The following is a 20,266-nucleotide window of genomic DNA, read 5'->3' as shown; positions in this document are numbered from 1 at the left end:
GAAAGCAAAAAAAAAAAAAAAAGAGGAAGCTGCATACTTGAATCTTGGTTTAACTTACCCATACAAAAGTCAAGAAATTCCTCTGGGACCTTTACACGAGCTAGAACTTTCTGTATTTTAGAAAGGAGAAAGCACTGGCTATTGCCTGGAAAATGTGTGTTACTAACTAGTTTTAGAGGATTAGCTCTGCCCGCTTTAAGAAAGTAACCAAGACCAGTTGGTAACTATGGTTAAAAGGTTTGTGGATTCCAAATGAAGGAAATCAAGATTGTTCTGATCCTCTAAGGTAGCTGTCCCCAATGTTTCTGGCACCAGGGACCAGTTTTGTGGAAGACAATTTTTCCAAGGACCGAGTTGGGGGATGAAGTGGTGGGGGGCCCTGGGGGACTGGTTTTGGGATAAAACTGTTACACCTTAGATCATCAAGCATTAGACTCTCATAAGGAGTGCCAACCTAAATTCCTTGCATGCACAGTTCACAATAAGGTTCACGGTCCTGTGAGAATCTAATGCTCCAGGTGATCTGATAGGAGGTGGAGCTCGGGTGGTAATGCTCGCTTGGCTGCAGTTCACCTCCTGCTGTGTAGCCAGGTTGCTAGCAAACCAAACACCAGTACCCATCTGCGGCCCAGGGGTTGGGTACCCTTGCTCTAATGCAGTGCGTCATTGTTTTGAGAAAAAGCAGACAACAGATTATCTCATCACTCAGCAGTTTCTTCCTTAAAGAAACAAGGACTAAAGTGAGTAGAAGGCTCAAGTCTGTTTCATTACATTTTTTAGATGTGTGGAAGTGGAAGAATTGGCGACACCCCTCACCTTACTGCCCTCTTCCACACAGCTCTCATCCCTGGCAGGCATGGGAAAAAGGAAAAGCCAAGCACTTTGCTTTTATTCTATCCTTTTTAAAAAGTCTAGCCTCAACCTCATCCTGTAAGGAACTCTGCAGCATGAATTGTACCGCAGAGCTTGCTCTGCCCAGACACAAGGTAGCTGTACTGTTGCACCTCACATCAATCAGTCACTGGCTATGGGCTGTATCATCTTCTGGGGGATCCAAGCAAGTTGATTTATATAAGCTTATGTGGCTCCCATCAGCCCATGGCAATCCTCTAAGAAGAAGCAAATACAAGCTATTATCAGCAGCTGAGATAAAGTTGCACTATCCTGATTAAGGAGATCTGAACAGGGCACCAAGAGCATCTATATCAGTAGCAAAATAGCCACTAAACATATTAATGTGTGCTTATGCTCATTGGCTATAAAAATGAAAATTAAAACTCAATAAGCATTTGAGGAGCTGGGCACCGTGGCTCATGCCTATAATCCCAGGAGTTTGGGAGGCCAAGGCAGGAGGATTGCTTGAGCCCAGGAGTTCCAAACTAGCCTGGGCAACATAATGAGACTCTGTCTCCACAACAAATTTTAAAAAGTATCTAGGTGTGATGGGTCACACTTGTAGTCCCAGCTACTCTTGAAGCTAAAGCAGGAGGATTGCTTCAGCCCAGGAGTTTGAGGCTACAGTGAGCTATCATCGAGCCACTGACCTCCAGCCTGGGTGCCGTAGCCAGACCTCATCTAAAACAAACAAAGGAACAAAAAAACAGTGAGATGCCATATGCTCTATGTACATTGAAAAGAATGTATATTCTGCTATTATTAGGTGTAGAATTCTATAAATGCCAATTAAGCTAAGTTGATCGTTGTTCATGTCTATATCTTTTCTCCCTCACTGTCTGTCTGTTCAATCAATTACTGAGGAAAGAGTATTAAAATGCTCAATTTTGATTGTGTTCTTTTCTATTTGTCTTTCTATTTCTGGCATTTTTGGTTCATATACTTTGAAATTTTTTATTAGATGCATACATATTAAGGACTGATGCATTTTAATGGATTAACCCTTTTGTCATTATGGCATGTTTTCTTTATCTCTAGCTCTACTTCTTATTTTGAAGTTTTCTTTGTGAAATATTGATTGATTAATTAATCATATTTCCAGATTAAAGAAATGATTTATTTTAAAGAAGGAATGAAAAGGAAGAAAGGAAGGAAATGGAAGGAAGGAAGGAAAAGGAAGGAAGGAGTGAAGGAAGGAAGGAAGGAAGGAAGGAAGGAAGGAAGGAAGGAAGGGAGGGAGGGAGGAAGGGAGGAAGGGAGGAAAGGGAAGGGAAAGGGAAGGGAAGGAAGGGAAAGGAAGGAAGGAAGGAAGGAGGGAAGGAAGGAGGGAAGGAAGGAAGGAAGGAAGGAAGGAAGGAGGAAGAAAGGAAGGAAGGAAGGAAGGAAGATTGCTTGATTCCTTGGCTCCTTCCACCATATGTGTTGGCTACCTAGTGAGTAATACTTAGGCCTATGCTGACCCTGTGCAAATCACCAGTCTCAATATTATTCTTGAGGAAACTCACAGAGGCATTAAATAATAACCAATAAGTCCACCTTCTAGAGACCATGGTACATGTGCTCACTTAGAATTTGAGTCTATTCTAAATTCCTTTTAAGTATACAGCATTCCAGACTTTATTTATTCTTTGTGACTTAGACTCGATCATGATACATCTTCATCTGAATACACAGTCTCAAAATTCGGTATTCAAAATAAGACAGTAGTAGGATTAGCATTTCTTTCTTTTAGAAAACTGGAGCTTTGAAGGAAAAGAGATCAGGGTGGGCAGGTGGGGAGGTTGTATCTTAGCCATGTTCCACGCATTATAAGCAAATGTATGTTTTGATGAACTATTTTCACATCTTTTTGTAAAAAGCTTGATAATATCCAAATTGGTTAGACTGGCCAGGCACACATCCTGGTTTCCTGATATGTATACTTAAAAAAAAAAAAAACTTTTAAGTTGTTCTAAAACTATATAAATAATAAAATGATTTTGAAAAGCAAATGTATGTGGTATAATAATCTGTGGTGTGTTTTTTTTTAAGTAATATTGTTGCTTTGACAGCATTTTAATGCTGTTTTTGCTCTGACAACTTTATTTACAACAGATTCAACTTTGCACACTGATATTTTTCAAAATCAAACCCTGAATCAGAACCTGGGTTTATCCAGGTTCCTGCAAAACTACACCAGACACATTCCTCATTAGGCATCTGTTTATTCCAAAACACATGCATACACAGGGGATAGAATTAGATAACACTTTTTTGGCTTACTAAATGGGTTAGACTTAGTAAATATGGTACTCGCTTTTCAACTGATTCTGCCATCTGTCAGCAAACTTATTGCTTTTAGCAGGGGTTTTTCTTGTGATAATTTACAAGTTGTTTTTCTTCCTTTGTTCTTTTCATGAAGATACATATCCTTAAAATTTAAGGGGGAAATAACACATAAAATAAATTCATCCACAAAACAGAAACAGCAGAGACCAAATGGCTGCTGGAGAGTTAAATGGCTCATGAAATTTAACCACAGAAGATTTTTTTTTCTTCTTATGGGGATGGAAGGAGAGTGAGTCTCAACATTCTGCAGGTGACTTCTCAGTCCCAGCTCCAGCTGGGAGGCATCTGTACAAGAGAAAACAGCACACAGTGGAAGGAATTCATTTCTTAGCAAAAGATGCAAACAGGGAATCTAGTGGCGGGGGAGTCTACAATAAAACCACCTAGTTTTTGGTTCTTTCCTTCTGCCTTGATCATAATAGTTTACTTTTGCATAGTGCTTGCTCTATAACTTAAACTAGTAGGGTGTATTGTATTTTGTGTCTGCCACTTCCTAACTGAATGCCCGTGGGCAAGTTACTTAGCCTCTCTAAGCCTCAGTGTTCCTGAGAAACAAGTAGAATAACGTAATGTGTTTGATGTGGTGCCTGGCATTTATGATGTGTTTAAAAATCACCAGTAGCTAAAACTGACACATAGCCTTCTAAAAAGAATAAGCTCCTGGATAGAACTATGTCTCATTCACTTTTAAATCTTTCATGCTTTCCCCAGCACCCAGAACATAACAAGCAGTAACTATATGTCAAATGAATGGATAGATGGATCAATGGGAGGAGGAATATATATGTAATCACATAATTTTCATTCTCAAAGCAAATCTATGAATCAAATATTATTTCCCATGTCTTATAGATGAGAAAATTGAGGACAAAAAGTTTCTGTGACTCGCCCAATCTCTCATTATTAGTAAGTGAATTGAGACTCAAACCCAAGTCAAGTCAGTCATTATTCTTGTTACTAAAGAGAAGCTCCTGCAGTGTTACTAGAGTTCACATCTAATCAATTTTTCCGGTTTGCGTACATACTTTTAACCAGATATTTTCCCCGTTTAGTGACTACAAATTTAAAATGTAGTTAGAGAAGCTGAAATCTCCTTCCTGTTCTATTCTTTTAAGGAATCCACAAGTATAATTGTTACTATTTATTGACTGCCACGGAATTGTACATATTTTATTTCTGTTCCCTACAACAATTTTAAAGGTTAGTAGGTATTATTACTCACATTTCATGGGTGAGCAAACAGAAATTCAAAGAGGTTAAGTAACTTACTCAAAGTCTGCCTAAGAAATGCTAGAGCTGAGCTTGATCTGAATTTTAAGGATTCTTTCCTCTATGCCAGTGCTTTCAAATTTTAATGTGAATACATCTGTTAGAAATGCAGATTCCAATTGTGTGGGTCTGATGTGGAACCAAAGATTCTGCATTTCTAACAAGCATCTAGGTGATGTCCATGCTGCTGGCCCATGGACCATGATTTGAATAGCAAAGCTCTTTCCCACATTACCTTCCCAAATTCAGAGATCCAGACATTCACCTTTGTTTCTTAGTCATCTCATGGCCAGAGTCCTGCATACAAAAATAACGTTTTGCTTTCTTCTAGTTTGTGTGGATGACTTGCCACGATGGTCCTTCATATATTAATTAATAACATTTCTTTTTTCTCTACAATCTAACGTAATGTAAGAGAAATTTTGGAGTAGCTGCAATTGAAAACCTCTTTGTCCACTATTTTATTCACTTCCTTAAATTAGAAGATTGAATAAAGAATCAAAACTGTGTTTATTAGTGAGTGAAAGTAGGAAAGAAAATGAGAGAAGTGACAGTAAATATAAGCAGAAGGAGATGAAAAAATACTAAGCAGTGAAATAGAAAGCCTATAGCCTAAGGAAAAAAAAATAGAGGCACATCTTAGAAAGTCACTCCGGGGAAATTTCTAAGAAAATTATATGCAGGAGCAACGAAGCATGACAAAGGAAAAAGAGGAATGAGAAAGCTATAAAGGGTATTTGACCTCACGGTCTTAACTAAACTGTTATGTGCAAGTGAAAATCAAGGGAGGCTAAATATTCAAGCATAATGACTGCCTAAAAGTGATTAAAGGGAATGAAAGAAGAAGTAGCCATAGATTTTATTGAAGCCGTTGGAGTAAATAAGACAGGAGATTTCAGAGCAATAACAAGTGGAGGCAGAGATATCATGGAATGAACTCAGAGGGTATAAAGAAAGAAGACTCATGAATCAGATTTCAGCATAGACTACAAACTAATGATCATCAAACAAACAGCCAGAAAACTAATAATAAATCCAAATGGTTGTTAGCAAAGTGCAGAGTGGGGTGGAGGGTGAACGAAGAGAAAAGAGACCAAAGACAGAAACAAATAATGATAATAATAAGAGAGAATCATGGCTAATTCAAATATAGACAATAAGGAGCCTTATGTCTTTTTATTTTAGCAACACGTATGTGAGACTGAGTGGCCAAAAAGGCCTTAAATACTTAGTGTTAGCTCAACAGAGACATAAACATTGTCATGGGTGAGATTAAAATTATCCAGAAAGTAAAATAACCATGTCAGAGCAAAGTGCCTAAGGTACAGAGGAAATCAAGCCTGTCTTCCTCACATTGCCCCATCTCTCCACTCCCCCTGCTGATTTCTCTTCCTTAGGGCTTTCCTTGAGCATCTCTGAAGAAAAGCAATGTTTTGATTGCAGGTGAACAGTGCTTATGGGTTGTTTGTTCACTGATATCGGAAGCCTTGGAAAGAGATATAGTTTAGTAGATACAGAGAGGAGGAGCAGAGATTTACATACACAGGAACAAATTCAAATTTTACTAACCAAATTTCATTTCATTAGTTATAAGAATGTATGTTGGCTGGGCTTGGTGGCTCACACCTGGAATTCCAGCCTGAGCAACATAGTGAGACCCCATCCCTACAAAAATTTAAAAATTGCTGAGCATGATGGCATGTGTCTGTAGTCCCAGCTACTCAGGAAGCTGGGGCAGGAAGATCTCTTGAGCTCAAAAATTACGGGTTGCAGAGAGCTGTGACTGCACCACTGTACTCCAGCCTGGGTAACAGGACGAGACCGTGTCTCTAAAATGAATAAACAAAGAATGTATATAACATTAGGGTTATATGTCTTATGCTTAATCTGAGTTGCTCAATATGTTTTTCAGATACAGTTTAATATGTAAAAATAATAAACTAATATTTTATTGAGCATTTGCTATGTACTCAACACCGATTAAATCTTTCACAGGTTATCTCATTTAATCATCACATTAACTCTGGAAGGTAGATACCATTATTATCTCCCTATTATAGATGACAAACAGGAAGTTTAGACATGAGAAAATAAACTAGGTTGAGTACAGTGTTTTTGTCTCTTAAAGGAGGGTGTGCCTTTATTGTTAAAAGAATAAATGCCTTTACTCTTATAAATAAAATAAACTAATGGGCAGGAAAAGCTTGAGTACACAGGGCAAATAATGACCAATGACTGCCCCTGGGCAGGGTTATCTTTGGAACTCCATCCAGTCCTCCTTCCTCTCTCAGTGGCATTTGTCCCAGCCCCTTTAAGTACACAGTACCTGAACCTCTCCCCACACCCCATATATAAACAGGGACAGATTTGGTATCATCACAAATAGTCAGATAAATTAATTAATTGTTCAGTTTAGCAGGGTAAAAATTCAGATGTCCTGATTCACAGACAAGTTTCCTAAGTTTCCTTTCTATCATACTGCGTACAGCTAAGTACAGATAAGGTACCTTCACCCAAACTCAACCCAACTTTAATATGGTCAAATTCATGCAAGTCTGTGGATATTTTCCAAGTGCCTACTATGTGCTAGCACATAGCTGGAATACAAATATTTAGCTAGCACATAGCTGGAATAAGAATAACTAAAGGAATAGGAATAACTAAAGGAACATGAACTCCACTACCAAAGAGAAATGTAGAAAATTACAACATTGGGTGATAAGGTCAATAATGAAGTAGCCCAAGGGAAGTGTAAGTTCTTAAACCGCCCCTCCCCCCAAAATAGCAATTGCTTCAAGTTAGGAAATCAAGAAAGGCTTCAAGTAGCATTTGACAATACATAGAGAATTGTGCATTTGAGGTGACATTCCAGTATGAGGAAAAAGTGTGGGGAAGGTGTGGAAAGTTTCAGATATAAACAGAAAGGAGGAGTAGTACAGTTTCACCATAGGAAATGATGTGTGTAGAGAAATAATAACAATGGTGACAAAAACAAGAATTGAGTTCCATTTGGGGACCTCTGTTGCCAGGCGGAGGGACTTGGGTTTCATTTGTATGTTTGTGTTTCCTGAAGAGTGAAGCCAGGATGACTAGTGGTAAAAAATATTATTTTAAAGGGCATATGAATTTCATTTTGTACCTTTGATTATATCAAGAAAACACCGTAGCTATCCCAGGGATCACATTAAGGAGAAAATTTCAGTTAGGCTCTGAAACGCCTCTTTAAAATTTGTTAAACTCCCTCTGTAACAGAAAGAGTACAGACTTCAGGTTCAATGTTCTCAGCAGAAAACATTGATTGTCTAACTAGAAATTAAGGATTTGTTTTGTTCAAATCCTATTCATGGCCAGGCATGATGACTCGGGCCTGTAATCTCAGCCCTTTGAGAGGCTGAAATAGGAGAATCACTTGAGGCCAGGAGTTTGAGATGAGACTAGGTAACATAGCAAGACCCCATCTCTAAAAAAAATTTAAAAATTAGCCAGGCATGGTGCCATGTGCCTGTAGTCCCAGCTACTTGGAAGGCTGAGATGGGAGGATTGCCTGAGCCCAGGAGGTCAAGGCTACAGGGAGCCATGGTTACATCACTGCATTCCAGTCTGGGCAGCAGAGTGAGACACTGTCTCTTAAAAACAAACAAAAATCCTATGTATCTTAATAATCATCTCCTGTTTACGGCCATTGATATTAGTCTTATTTTTCTGTAGTATTGCCATTAAGGCATTTTCCTACTTATTAAGTAGATCTAATTCAGTTTTAATAAAAAATCAGTGTATAAAGAAAATTATTGACTAAAGCATAGTACAGGCAGAATGTTGAAATGGCAAAAAGAAATGGAAGATGCTATGTCAACAGCTAAACTTTAGGAAAAAGATGATAGGCCAATTGTGCCATGTCAAGGAAGCCTACACTAGCAAGCATTCAGGGAGAAAAGGATGACTATATCAAATGCTCTCTGGGGCCAAAGAGAATTTGATTATATTCAAAACACACTGGTTACCTCCTAAGCCTTTCCTAGCAGATTTGGATGGAAACCAGACTGCAAGGATTCAACTGGTAGTAAGAGGGCAGACATGACTTGGATAGCCATGGACATATTTGGAAGGAAAATGTGGTGCTATGGAATGGGAAATTTTTATCACTATATTCCTGGTTTGACTGAATAGTCAGTGTATAAATCTCGGAAGGCTTTAACTTCCCTGAGACTCAGTTTTACCATGGTAATATTTAAGAAAAATATGGCCATCATGTTCTTCCCTTGAGTAGAGTGCTTAAATAGAAAAATGATTTGGGTTGGGCACAGTGGCTCACGCTTGTAATCCCAGCACTTTGGGAGGCCGAGGTGGGTAAATCACCTGTCAGAAAATCGAGACCAGCCTGGCCAACATGGCGAAACCCCGTCTCTACTAAAAATACAAAAATTAGCCAGGCATGGTGGTGGGCGCCTGTAGTCCCAGCTACTCGGGAGGCTGAGGTAGGAGAATCACTCGAACCTGGGAGGTGGAGGTTGCAGTGAGCCAAGATCGTGCCATTGCACTGCAGCCTAGGCAACACAGTGAGATTCATCCTCAAAATAAATAAACGAATAAATAAATAAATATACGATTTGAATTGATCTGATCATAACTTCTACCCAATCCTATGTCTAAATATGCCATTGATAACTCACCAAGCAAAATGGTTTGTGTTTGTGTGCTAAGGAGTTGAGATGCTGAATCCTGGGAAGTAACAGTAGGTGGCAACTGGAGAGAAGCTTTTCTCAATTTTCATCATAGCCTACAGGGACTTTGTTTATTTGTAAGAAAAAGTTTGGATCATAAATTGCAAGTTGTTATAATTGTTTTTTAAGGATAAGCATATCTCAAGAATTTTAATATTAAAAGCTAATATTTATCTTTTTAGATACTCTATACTTATTGAAAATAATACTTCTAAAGAATCATCATTTATTAGTGTTAAATTACTTATATGCATTAACTCCATTTAACCTTCAGTAAAAAAATCTATGAGGTAAATATTATTGTTATTATCATTTTTTTAAAATAAGACTTAGGGAGGTTTATTTAACTTTCCCTAGATGACACAGAACCAATACAGTCCATATTTCAAACCTCAAGCAATATGGTACTTAGAGCCCATACTCTTGACTTCAATGTACATTGCTCCCATAAAATCTAAAAACTTAATCAATGTATAAAATGCTTTGTCCAGGATGAAAAAATCAGTTCCAGAAATGTAGGGATGGATTACATTTTCAAAAATGTTATCTCATTATATGTTATGACTTATCAAAAAAGTAATATTTGTTTTGTTTAGATATCCTATGCTAAGTACTAGAATGTCTCTTTATCAAAATATTTTACATATTCTTTTTTTGTTTGTTTTTGTTTTTGTTTGGTTTTTTTGAGATGGAGTTTTGCTCTTGTCGCCTAGGCTGGAGTGCAATGGTGCAATCTTGGCTCACTGCAACCTCCACCTCCTGGGTCCAAGCAATTCTTCTTCCTCAGCCTCCCAAGTAGCTGGGATTACAGGCACCCGCCACCACTCCTGGCTAATTCTTTTGTATTTTTAGTAGAGACAGGGTTTCACCATGTCGACCAGGCTAGTCTCAAACTCTTGACCTCAGATGATCCACCCGCCTTGGCCTCCCAAAGTGCTGGGATTACAGGCATGAGCCACCACACCCAGCCGATTTTATGTATTCTTTCTTAAACTTCCTCCTAGTTCCAGCTCAAGAACCATTGTCTCTGTGACACTTCTCCTGACTCTTTTCCCTCTCTAAATGCTTACGGCACACATAATCCATGCCTCATCATAACCCACCTGATTATATATTGCATTTTTGGATATATTAAGGCTCCTGAAATTCATGCAAAATTTCTAAAGAAGTAAATCTGTCTTCTATCACAATAGGTGTTTAATAAATTATTGCATGGAACATATTAAAAACAACTCAACACTAAATTAAAAAGTCCACACCCAGAGCAAAACTCTTAAAGATCATTTCTCCAAGCCTCCAACTTACACTCTGCTTGCTCCTCATACTTTTAGCTTAGCTAATGTTTTCACATCTAAAGCCAGACTGCATTGAATTCTTTAAAGCTGAAGCAAGCTTATTCAGTCAGCTATAAATATAAATGTTTACTGGAACACAAACTAGAAGGAAGTATATGAGAAAAATAAAGGAAGTAAAGCAATCCTTTTTCTTCTCCAAGGCTCATTTCTCAAAACCAAATATTTAAATGGGATTTTAACTGCCAGACAAGTTAGCCAGGTTTAACGAGTCTAAAGACAGATGAATATTAAACTAAGCCTGAATAAAAAGAGACTGGCATGTAATACAACTTAAAACCCAAAGTCATCAGTGTGAATGTCCTATTATGTATGGTTATTTCTTTTAATGTTTATTGTGCCAATTATTACCCTGCAATGTATTGACCTATTTATATATCACCTCTGCAAGACTGTAAGCACTTCACAAACAAGGACTGTGTCTTTGCATGTTAAGAGGTCAGTCTTGAATGTTTGCGTCCAGTGTTAACATCCGCACCCAATCAGACTTTTCCTGTTAACAATGGTTAACATTCATTTAGTGCTTACCATGAGTTAATCTCTATTCTAAGTCTTTTAAATGTACTAATCCATTTCCCTTTTCAAAACCCCCAGAAAATACATGTACTAATTATCATTCCCATTTTACAGATGAGGCTTACTGGGACACAGAGAGGTAATGAAAGTTAAGGAGGCAGAACCAGAATTAGAAACAGGTAGTCCTGCCCCATTCTTCACCACTACACTGCAATCCCTCATTTGGAATAGTATTGGTGACTAGAAAAGTTAGGTGGAAATTTGGAAGTCTGAACTAAAACTTCTGTGCTTATGCTTCAGATGATTCTAACACAGATGATATGAGAACCACATGTTGAAAAACAGATGTAGGTACTAGTAGTAGTAATGTTAAGAACTGGTGTTTGTTTATCATTACACTTCACCAAACATTTCCATATACATGATCTCATTTCACTCTTATAACAACCCTGCAAGGTAAGTATTATTGTCTTCCATGTTTCTTACTGAGAAAAGCAAGGTTCCTAAAGCTTCCCCTAAAACCACATTCCCTGTCAAACACAAATTTTCCCATTCTAATCCCCATATCCTTTCCACAGTTCCAGTGTCCTGAATGGTCTTCCGGATTCTGTGTCTGGGTCTCTACAACTCATGGTCCACACGCAAACAAGCGATCTTTCATAAGCATACATCAGATTGTGTCGCTTCTATGAATTCTCAGTACATTTGGCTAGAATTCAATTTCCTTACTAGAGTGAGAGAGATCCCTTCTGGTCTGGTCCCTGCCTGCTTCCCTCACCTAACCTCCCACTCTTCTCCCCTCTTTCTAGCTCTAGCTCTACTTTCCTTTTTAACCCCACACACCAAGCTCTTTTCCCCAGCTGGGCCTTTGTCCCTTTTCTATTCCTTATGTCATACCAGTATCTGAAATTAGCCAACTGATTGATTGATCGTGAAGATGATGACAGAATCCTTGTCTGGCTTAATAGACAACATTTACAAAGTGCTAAGTACAGTTCCATATGCTTTACACATGCTGACTCATGTGATGTTTATGACAGAGAGCCTAGGACCTTGTCTGAGGTCACCAACTAAAAAGTGATGAAACTGAATTGTACCCAGACCGTGTGTCTTTCACCACCTTGTCTTAACTGCCCGTTGAAGAGAATCAAAGATTGCACCAGCCCACCTTTGGAAACACACCCTCATCTCTCTATGATCTCCCTGACACATAGCCTCCTGACCAAGCCACCAGTGCTCGTGGTTAAACTCATTCTGAACAGACACACTTTGATGGCGGCATGTGCTTTAATCTCCTTTTCCAGTTCCATCTCCAAAAAGACAAATTTAAATCAAGGCAACAAAACTAATTAGAAACTACAGAATGAGAATCCAACATCACTAAGAATGCCCTTAAGATCAAAGTAACATCAGAGAATGTAGAATTTACAATTACTCTTTATTTGGTGGTGCTGGTAAGGTAGGTGGGGAGGAGAGGAAGGGAAGGTGAGGGGATGTCAGAGTTGACTCCACATGATCTCAACGGAAATACTAAATTATGTGGGTCCCAAACCAACTGAAGGAGAAGCCTATTAATCAAAATGGAGCAGCAAGTGGCCAAACAGTCATTTTTTCCCTTCCAAATGTGTCACTGGTTTGGAGGTCAAATATCTATTCTTCATCAAGTATAAAAAGCTGCCATTTGGAGGATGTTGGGTATTTTGTTATTATTTTGCTTTGTTTTGCTTTAAGACATCTGTCATTCGTGAGAACAAAGATTTCTGTTCTGTGGTTCTTAATAAGCTTTGCAAGGTGGTTTTCCCGGCATATGAAGAAGTCATTTGAATAATAAAAGCTCATATTTATAATTACATTGAGTTAAATAGATTTGCTTAGCTTAGGGTTTGAGGTTATTCATAAACAGATGTGAGGGTCCAGAAAGCCTCTATAACTTTAACAATCTCACTGCTTTGGGGTTGCTAAAGAGCTTAGAAGCCCAAATCTGAGTTAAAGAAGCTTTCCCCATTTCCCTGAATAATCACCATGGTACCTCAGCCTGAGTCCACTTCTTAAAACCTATTTAAATACTATTCATGTTTACTAGTCATTTGCCAGTGTGATGGCAATGAATGAGCTTGACTCTAAGCTGGGAACATTCACCCCTTAAGCATTCGAGAGAAAGGACCCTTTTATAAAATGCTTTGCTCTGTTCTCAGAATATATTGATGACCCCTAGCAACAGTCCTAGTGAAGCTGCCAGTTTCAAAATAGTGATGAAAGGAGGTCGTCCTTCCGAGCAGCACCTCAAGGTCTCTAGACCTTTCCTTACAGCCAACTCTCCTCTGCTTTCCCCTTCCCTCCCCTCTCCTCTCCTCCCTTCCTTTTTTTTTTTTTTTTTTTTTTTTTTGAGACGGAGCCTCACTTTGTTGCCCAGGCTGCAGTGCAGTGGCGCGATCTCGGCCCACTATAACCCTCTACCTCCTGGGTTCAAGCAATTCTCCTGCCTCAGCCTCCCGAGTAGCTGGGACTACAGGCACGCACCACCATGCCCAGCTAATTTTTGTACTTTTTAGTAGGGACGGGTTTTAACCATGTTGGTCAGGATGGTCTTGAGCTCTCTCCTTTTTTTTTTTTTAATTTTTTTTTATTATTATTATACTTTCAGTTTTAGGATACATGTGCACAATGTGCAGGCTTGTTACAAAAGTATACATTGTGCCATGTTGGTTTGCTGCACCCATTAATTCATCATTTATATTGGGTATTTCTCCTAATGCTGTCCATTCCCCAGCCCCCCAGCCCACAACAGGCCCCGGTGTGTGATGTTCCCCTCCCTGTGTCCAAGTGTTCTCATTGTTGAATTCCCACCTGTGAGTGAGAACATGTAGTGTTTGGTTTTCTGTCCTTGTGATAGTTTGCTCAGAATCATGGTTTCCAGCTTCATCCACGTCCCTGCAAAGGATATGAACTCATCCTTTTTTATGGCTGCATAGTATTCCATGGTGTGTATGTGCCACATTTTCTTAATCCAGTCTATCATTGATGGACATTTGTGTTGGTTCCAAGTCTTTGCTATTGCGTGTATTTGCATGTGTCTTTAGAGTAGCATTATTTATAATCCTTTGGGTATATACTCAGTAATGGGATGACTGGGTCAAATGGTATTTCTAGTTCTAGATCCCTGAGGAATCGCCACACTGTCTTCCACAATGGTTAAACTAAGGAACTAATTTATACTCCCACCAACAGTGTAAAAGCATTCCTATTTCTCCACATCCTCTCCAACATCTGTTGTTTCCTGACATTTTAATGCTCGCCATTCTAACTGGTGTGAGATGGTATCTTATTGTGGTTTTGATTTGCATTTCTCTGATGACTAGTGATGAGCATTTTTTCATGTGTCTGTTGGCTGCATAAATGTCTTCTTTTGAGAAGTATCTGTTCATATCCTTCACCCACTTTTTGATGGGGTTGTTTCATTTTTTCTTGTAAATTTGTTTAAGTTCTTTGTAGAGTCTGGAAATTAACCCTTTGTCAGATGGCTAGATTGCAAAAATGTTCTCCCTTTCTGTAGGTTGCCTGTTCATTCTGATGGTAGTTTCTTTATGCTGTCAGAAGCTCTTTAGTTTACTTAGGATCCCATTTGTCTATTTTGGCTTCTTGTTGCCATGCTTTTGCGTGCTTTAGTTATCGAAGTCCTTGCCCATGCCTATTCTGAATTTTATTGCCTAGGTTTTTTTAGGGTTTTTTATTTCAGGGTCTAACTATTAAGTCTTTCATCCATCTTGCAACTTAACTTTCTGTATAAGGTGTAAGGAAGGGATCCAGTTTCAGCTTTTCTACAATATGGCTAGCCAGTTTTCCCAGCACCATTTATTCAAATAGGAAATCCTTCTCCCAATTTCTTTTTTTTGTCAGGTGTTGTCAAATCACATGGTTGTAGATGTGTGGTGTTGTTTCTGAGGCCTCTGTTTATGTTCACTGATCGATACTATATCTGTATTGGCTACCAGTACGATGCTGTCTTTGGTTCACATAGGCCTTGTAGTATAGTTTGAAGTCAGCCGTAACGTGATGCCTCCAGGGCTTTGTTCTTTTTGCTTAGGATTGCTCCTGCCCGTAATGCTGCGGCTCCTTTTGGTTCCATATTGAACTTTAAAGTAGTTCTTTTCACATTCTTTTTGGTGAAGAAATTCATTGGTAGCCTTGATGAGGCATGGCATCAAATCTATAAATTAACCTTGGGCAGTTATGGCCATTTCATGATATTGCATTCTTCCTACTCCAGTGAGCATGCGAATGTTCTTTCCATTTGTTTGTGTCCTGCTTTTATTTCGTTGGAGCAGCTGTTGCTATTTCTCTTGGAAGAGGCACTTCACATCCCTTGTAAAGTTATTATTTCATTAATTTCATCTTCAACCCACTTGATACCCTTTCTTACCAACTGCATCGATCAGTATTGAGGAGCCTTGGTGCATGCATCACGTATTCTTATGCAGATGGTTTTCAGTCCATCAGGTACTTAAGGTCTTCGTCTACACTGTTCTATTCTAGTTAACCATTCGTCTAATCTTTTTTCAAGGTTAGCCTTCCTTGCATGGTTTTGAACATCCTCCTTTACCTTGGAGAAGTTTGTTATTACTGACCTTCTGAAGTCTACTTCTGTCAGCTCATCAAATTCATTCTCCATTCAGCTTTGTTCCACTGCTGGGGAGGAGCTGTGATCCTTTGGAGGAGAAAAGGTGCTCTGGTTTTTAGAATTTTCAGCTTTTCTGCTGTGGTTTCTCTCTGTCTTTGTGGTTTTATCTACCTTTGGTCTTTGATGTTGGTGACCTACAGATGGGGTTTTCGTGTGAATGTCCTTTCTGTTGATGTTGATGCTATTCCTTTCTATTTGTTAGTTTTCCATCTAACAGTCAGGTCCCTCAGCTGCAGGTCTGTTGGAGTTTGCTGGAGGTCCACTCCACACCCTGTTTGCCTGGGTATCATTGGTGGAGGCTGCAGAACAGCAAATATTGCAGGACAGCAAATATTGCTACCTGATCCTTCCTCTGGAAGCTTCGTCCCAGAGGGGCACCCACCTGTATGAGGTGTCAGTCAGCCCCTACTGGGAGGAGTCCCCCAGTTAGGCTACACAGGGATCAGGGACCCACCTAGGAGGCAGTCTGTCCATTCTCAGAGTTCAAACACCATGCTGGGAGAACCACGGCTCTCTTCAGAGCTGTCAGACAGGGACATTTAAGTCTACAGAAGTTTCTGCTGCCTTTTGTTCAGCTATGCCCTGCCCCCAGAGGTGGAGTCTATAGAGGCAGCAAGCCTTGCAGCACTGCTGTGGGCTGCGCCCAGTTCGAGCTTCCCAGGCTGCTTTATTTACCTACTCAAGCCTCAGCAATGGTGGATGCACCTCCCCCTGCCAGGCTGCTGCCTCGCAGGTCAATCTCAGACTGCTGCACTAGCAGTGAGCAAGGCTCTGTGGGCGTGGGACCCACCAAGCTAGGCACAGGATATAATCTCCTGGTGTGCCATTTGCTAAGACCATTGGAAAAGCACAGCATTTGAGTGGGAATGTTCCATTTTTCCAGGTACAGTCTGTCACAGCTTCCCTTGGCTAGAAAAGGTAAATCCCCCAACCCCTTGTGCTTCCCAGGTGAGGCAATGACCTGACCTGCTTCAGCTCACCCTCCGTGGGTTGCACCCACTGTCCAACCACTCCCAATGAGATGAACCAGGTACCTCAGTTGGAAATGCAGAATTCACCCATCTTCTGTGTCAATCACACTGGAAGCTGCAGACCAGAGCTATTCCTATTCGTCCATCTTGGAACAGCAATTGGTCTTGATCTCTTGACCTCGTGATCCGCCCATCTCAGCCTCCCAAAGTGCTGGGATTACAAGCATGAGCCACTGCATCTGGGCCTACAACCTATTTAAATGCTATTCATGTCCTCCCTTCTTTCGAAACTCACCAGCCCCATGAGCCTTGAGGTCCTTTGGAGATGATGGGGTTAATTCCACAGCAAACTTTGAAAGCTATAATGTGTTACCCTACTTGAAAACTTACTTCTGAAATAAGTATAAGTGTTTAGGGCAAGAGGTGTTCTTAGCCACTAATTTTCTATCATTTCTGAAGTGGACACTCTTTACAAATCAATTCTTAACACAGAGTCACAACATACAAAACAGAGAAAAGCCCAGCAGCTCTCATCAAAGTGTAATTTACCTGGATGCTCCCTAACCCTCCCTCCCCTTTCCTTTGATGGCCCTTTCAAGACCTAGAATTCTCCCAGACACAGTTTAAAGACCTTGCTCTGATCCTACCAGATCAGAGGATTTGGCCAAACCTCGGGTTCTGAGCTTCAATCTCAACTTTCTTCACATGATACCTAACTTGTCAGACATCTGTGCCACACTGAGTAAATCCCAAATATGTGATCTCCAAAGCTCTAGTAATTTTTCAAGTCAAATCCAACTTAATGTGTGTAGTGGGTATAGTAGCATTTCCCCAGAATTCATATCCACCCAGAACCTCAAAATGTGACCTTATTTGGAATAAGGGTCATTACAGATATGATTAAGGTAAGGCTCAACATTTGATCATATTAGATTAAGGTGGGCCCTGAATCTAATGACAGCCTCCTTGTAAGGCACAGAAAAAGGAAAGACACAAGGACATAGAGAAGAAAGCATTGTAAAGATGAAGGCAGAGATTGTAGTGATTGATCTACAAGCCAAGGAGCTCCAGGGATTGCCAAGAAATATCAGAAGCTCAGAAAAAAGCATGAGGAGCTTTCTCCCTCAGAGCCTCCAGAAATAATCAACCTGCCAACACCTTGATTTTGGACTTCTGGTCTCCAGAGCTGTAAGACCAAACATTTCTTTGTTTTTGACTGCCAAACCTGTGATCCTCTGTTACGTCAGCTCTCAGAAAGTAATACATTCTGCCTTTCACTTAGTAGGCCCTCCAACATTTGCGGAAGAAATATTTGTTGAGTGAAAAGAATAAATGAGTTCAATTCAATACAGTGGTTGACTAAGAAAAATATTAATTAGTGCTTGAGGAGGAGACAGGATGCATGTGGCTGGGGCTGGAGGAAACCCATGTTCTTCTTCAACTCTCTTACAACACAAGACTAAGGCAGGGCCTCTGCAGGGCCAAGCATGTGAGCAGTTCAGGAAGAAGAAACTATGACTAACACTGTAGCTATCAGAGGAACAGCAGATCACTTACTGAGGCTTCCTCAAAGATGTCCTGAGATAATGTTATAAAAAATTATTTCTTTTGAGCTGAGCACTTAAAAAGGTATAGATCAGCCCTATTTATGAGGTCTCTATTCCGTTCCATTGGTCTATATTCCTGTTTTTGTACCAGTGCCATGAAGTTTTGGTTACTGTAGCCCTATAGTAGAGTTTGAAGTCAGATAACGTGATGTCTGCTATGACCATCTGATCTTTGACAAACCTAACAAAAACAAGCAATGGAGAAAAGACTCCCTATTCAATAAATGGTGCTGGGATAACTGACTAGCCATACGGGGAAGACTGAAGTTGGACCCCTTCCTTACACCATATATTAATACAAAAATCAACTCAAGATGGATTAAAGACTTACATGTAAAACCCGAAACTATAAAACCCTATAAAACAGCCTAAGCAATAACATCCTGAACACAGGAACGGAAAAAGATTTCATGGCAAAGACACCAAAAGCAATAGCAACAAAAGCAAAATTTTACAAATGGGATCTCATCAAATTAGCTTCTGCACAGCAAAATAAACTATTAACAGAGTAAACAGACAACCTACAGAATTGAGAGAAAATATTTTCAAACTATGCATCTGACAAAGGTCTAATATCCAGCATCTATAAGGAAATTAAACAAATTTATAGGAGAAAAACAACACCATTAAAAAGTGGACAAAGGACAGAAACAGACACTTTTCAAAAGAAGACATAAGTGTGGCCAACAAGCATATAAAAAAAAAAGAGTTAATATCACTGATCATTAGAAAAATGCAAATCAGAACCACAATGAGATACCACTTCATACCAGTCAGAATGGCCATTATTAAAAAGTCAAAAAATAACAGATGCTAGTGAGGTTGAGGAGAAAAGAGAACATTTATACACTGTTGGCAGGAGTGTAAATTAGTTCAACCATTATGGAAAACAGTATGGCAATTCCTCAAAGAGCTAGAAGCAGAACTACCATTCAACCCAGCAATCCCATTACTGGATATATACCCAGAGGAAAATATATATATCATTCTACCATAAAGACACATGCATGTGAATGTTCATTGCAACACTGTTCACAAGGGCAAAGACATGGAATTGACCTAAATGCCCATTAGTGACACACTGGATAAACAAAATGTGGTACATGCACACCATGGGATATTATGCAGCCATAAAAAACAATGAGATCATATCTTTTGCAGGAGTGTGGATGAAGCTAGAGTCTTATCCTTAACAAACTAACGCAGGAACAGAAAACCAAATATCACATGTTCTCACTTATAAGTGGAAGCTAAATGATGAGAACTCGTGAACACAAAGAAGGAAACAACCGACGCTGAGGTCTTCTTGAGGGTGGAGGGTGGCAAGAAGGAGAGCAGCAGAAAAAATAACTATTGGGGGCGGGTGTGGTGGCTCACGCCTGTAATCCCAGCACTTTGAGAGGCCGAGGCAGGTGGATCATGAGGTCAGGAGATCGAGACCAGCCTGGCCAACATGGTGAAACCCCATCTCTACTAAAAATACAAAACTTAACTGGACGCATGCCTGTAATCCCAGCTACTCAGGAGGCTAAGGCACGACTTGAACCTGAGAGGTGGAGGTTGCAGTAAGCTGAGATCACACCACTATACTCCAGACTGGCAACAGAGTGAGGCTCCATCTCAAAAAAAAAATAATACTAAGAATAATAGGCCGGGCGCGGTGGCTCAAGCCTGTAATCCCAGCACTTTGGGAGGCCGAGACGGGCAGATCACGAGGTCAGCAGATCAAGACCAACCTGGCTAACACGGTGAAACCCCGTCTCCATTAAAAAATACAAAAAACTAGCCGGGCGACGTGGCGGCCTCCCAGCTACTCGGGAGGCTGAGGCAGGAGAATGGCGTAAACCCAGGAGGCGGAGCTTGCAGTGAGCTGAGAGCCGGCCACTGCACTCCAGCCTGGGCGGCAAAGCGAGACTCCGGCTCAAAAAAA

General features: G+C 40.0%; 1 long non-coding RNA gene across 2 annotated transcripts in view; it reads right to left on the bottom strand.

Annotated features, from left to right (window-relative positions):
* Positions 1–3,106: 3,106 nt before the first annotated feature.
* The window catches only part of LOC108512174 (uncharacterized), a 38,772-nt gene continuing 21,612 nt past the window's right edge, over positions 3,107–20,266 (bottom strand). For both annotated transcript variants that reach the window (XR_001880520.1, XR_001880519.1), the window contains exon 5: positions 3,107–3,507. This is a non-coding gene — a long non-coding RNA (uncharacterized LOC108512174). The remainder of the gene's footprint in view (positions 3,508–20,266) is intronic.

This window comes from Rhinopithecus bieti, unplaced genomic scaffold (genome assembly GCF_001698545.2).
Source record: "Rhinopithecus bieti isolate Rb0 unplaced genomic scaffold, ASM169854v2 scaffold_26532, whole genome shotgun sequence".
Classification (NCBI taxonomy): Eukaryota; Metazoa; Chordata; class Mammalia; order Primates; family Cercopithecidae; genus Rhinopithecus; species Rhinopithecus bieti.
The sequence above is the reverse complement of the archived record's forward strand: the minus strand, read 5'-3'. Positions and strand labels throughout refer to the sequence as shown.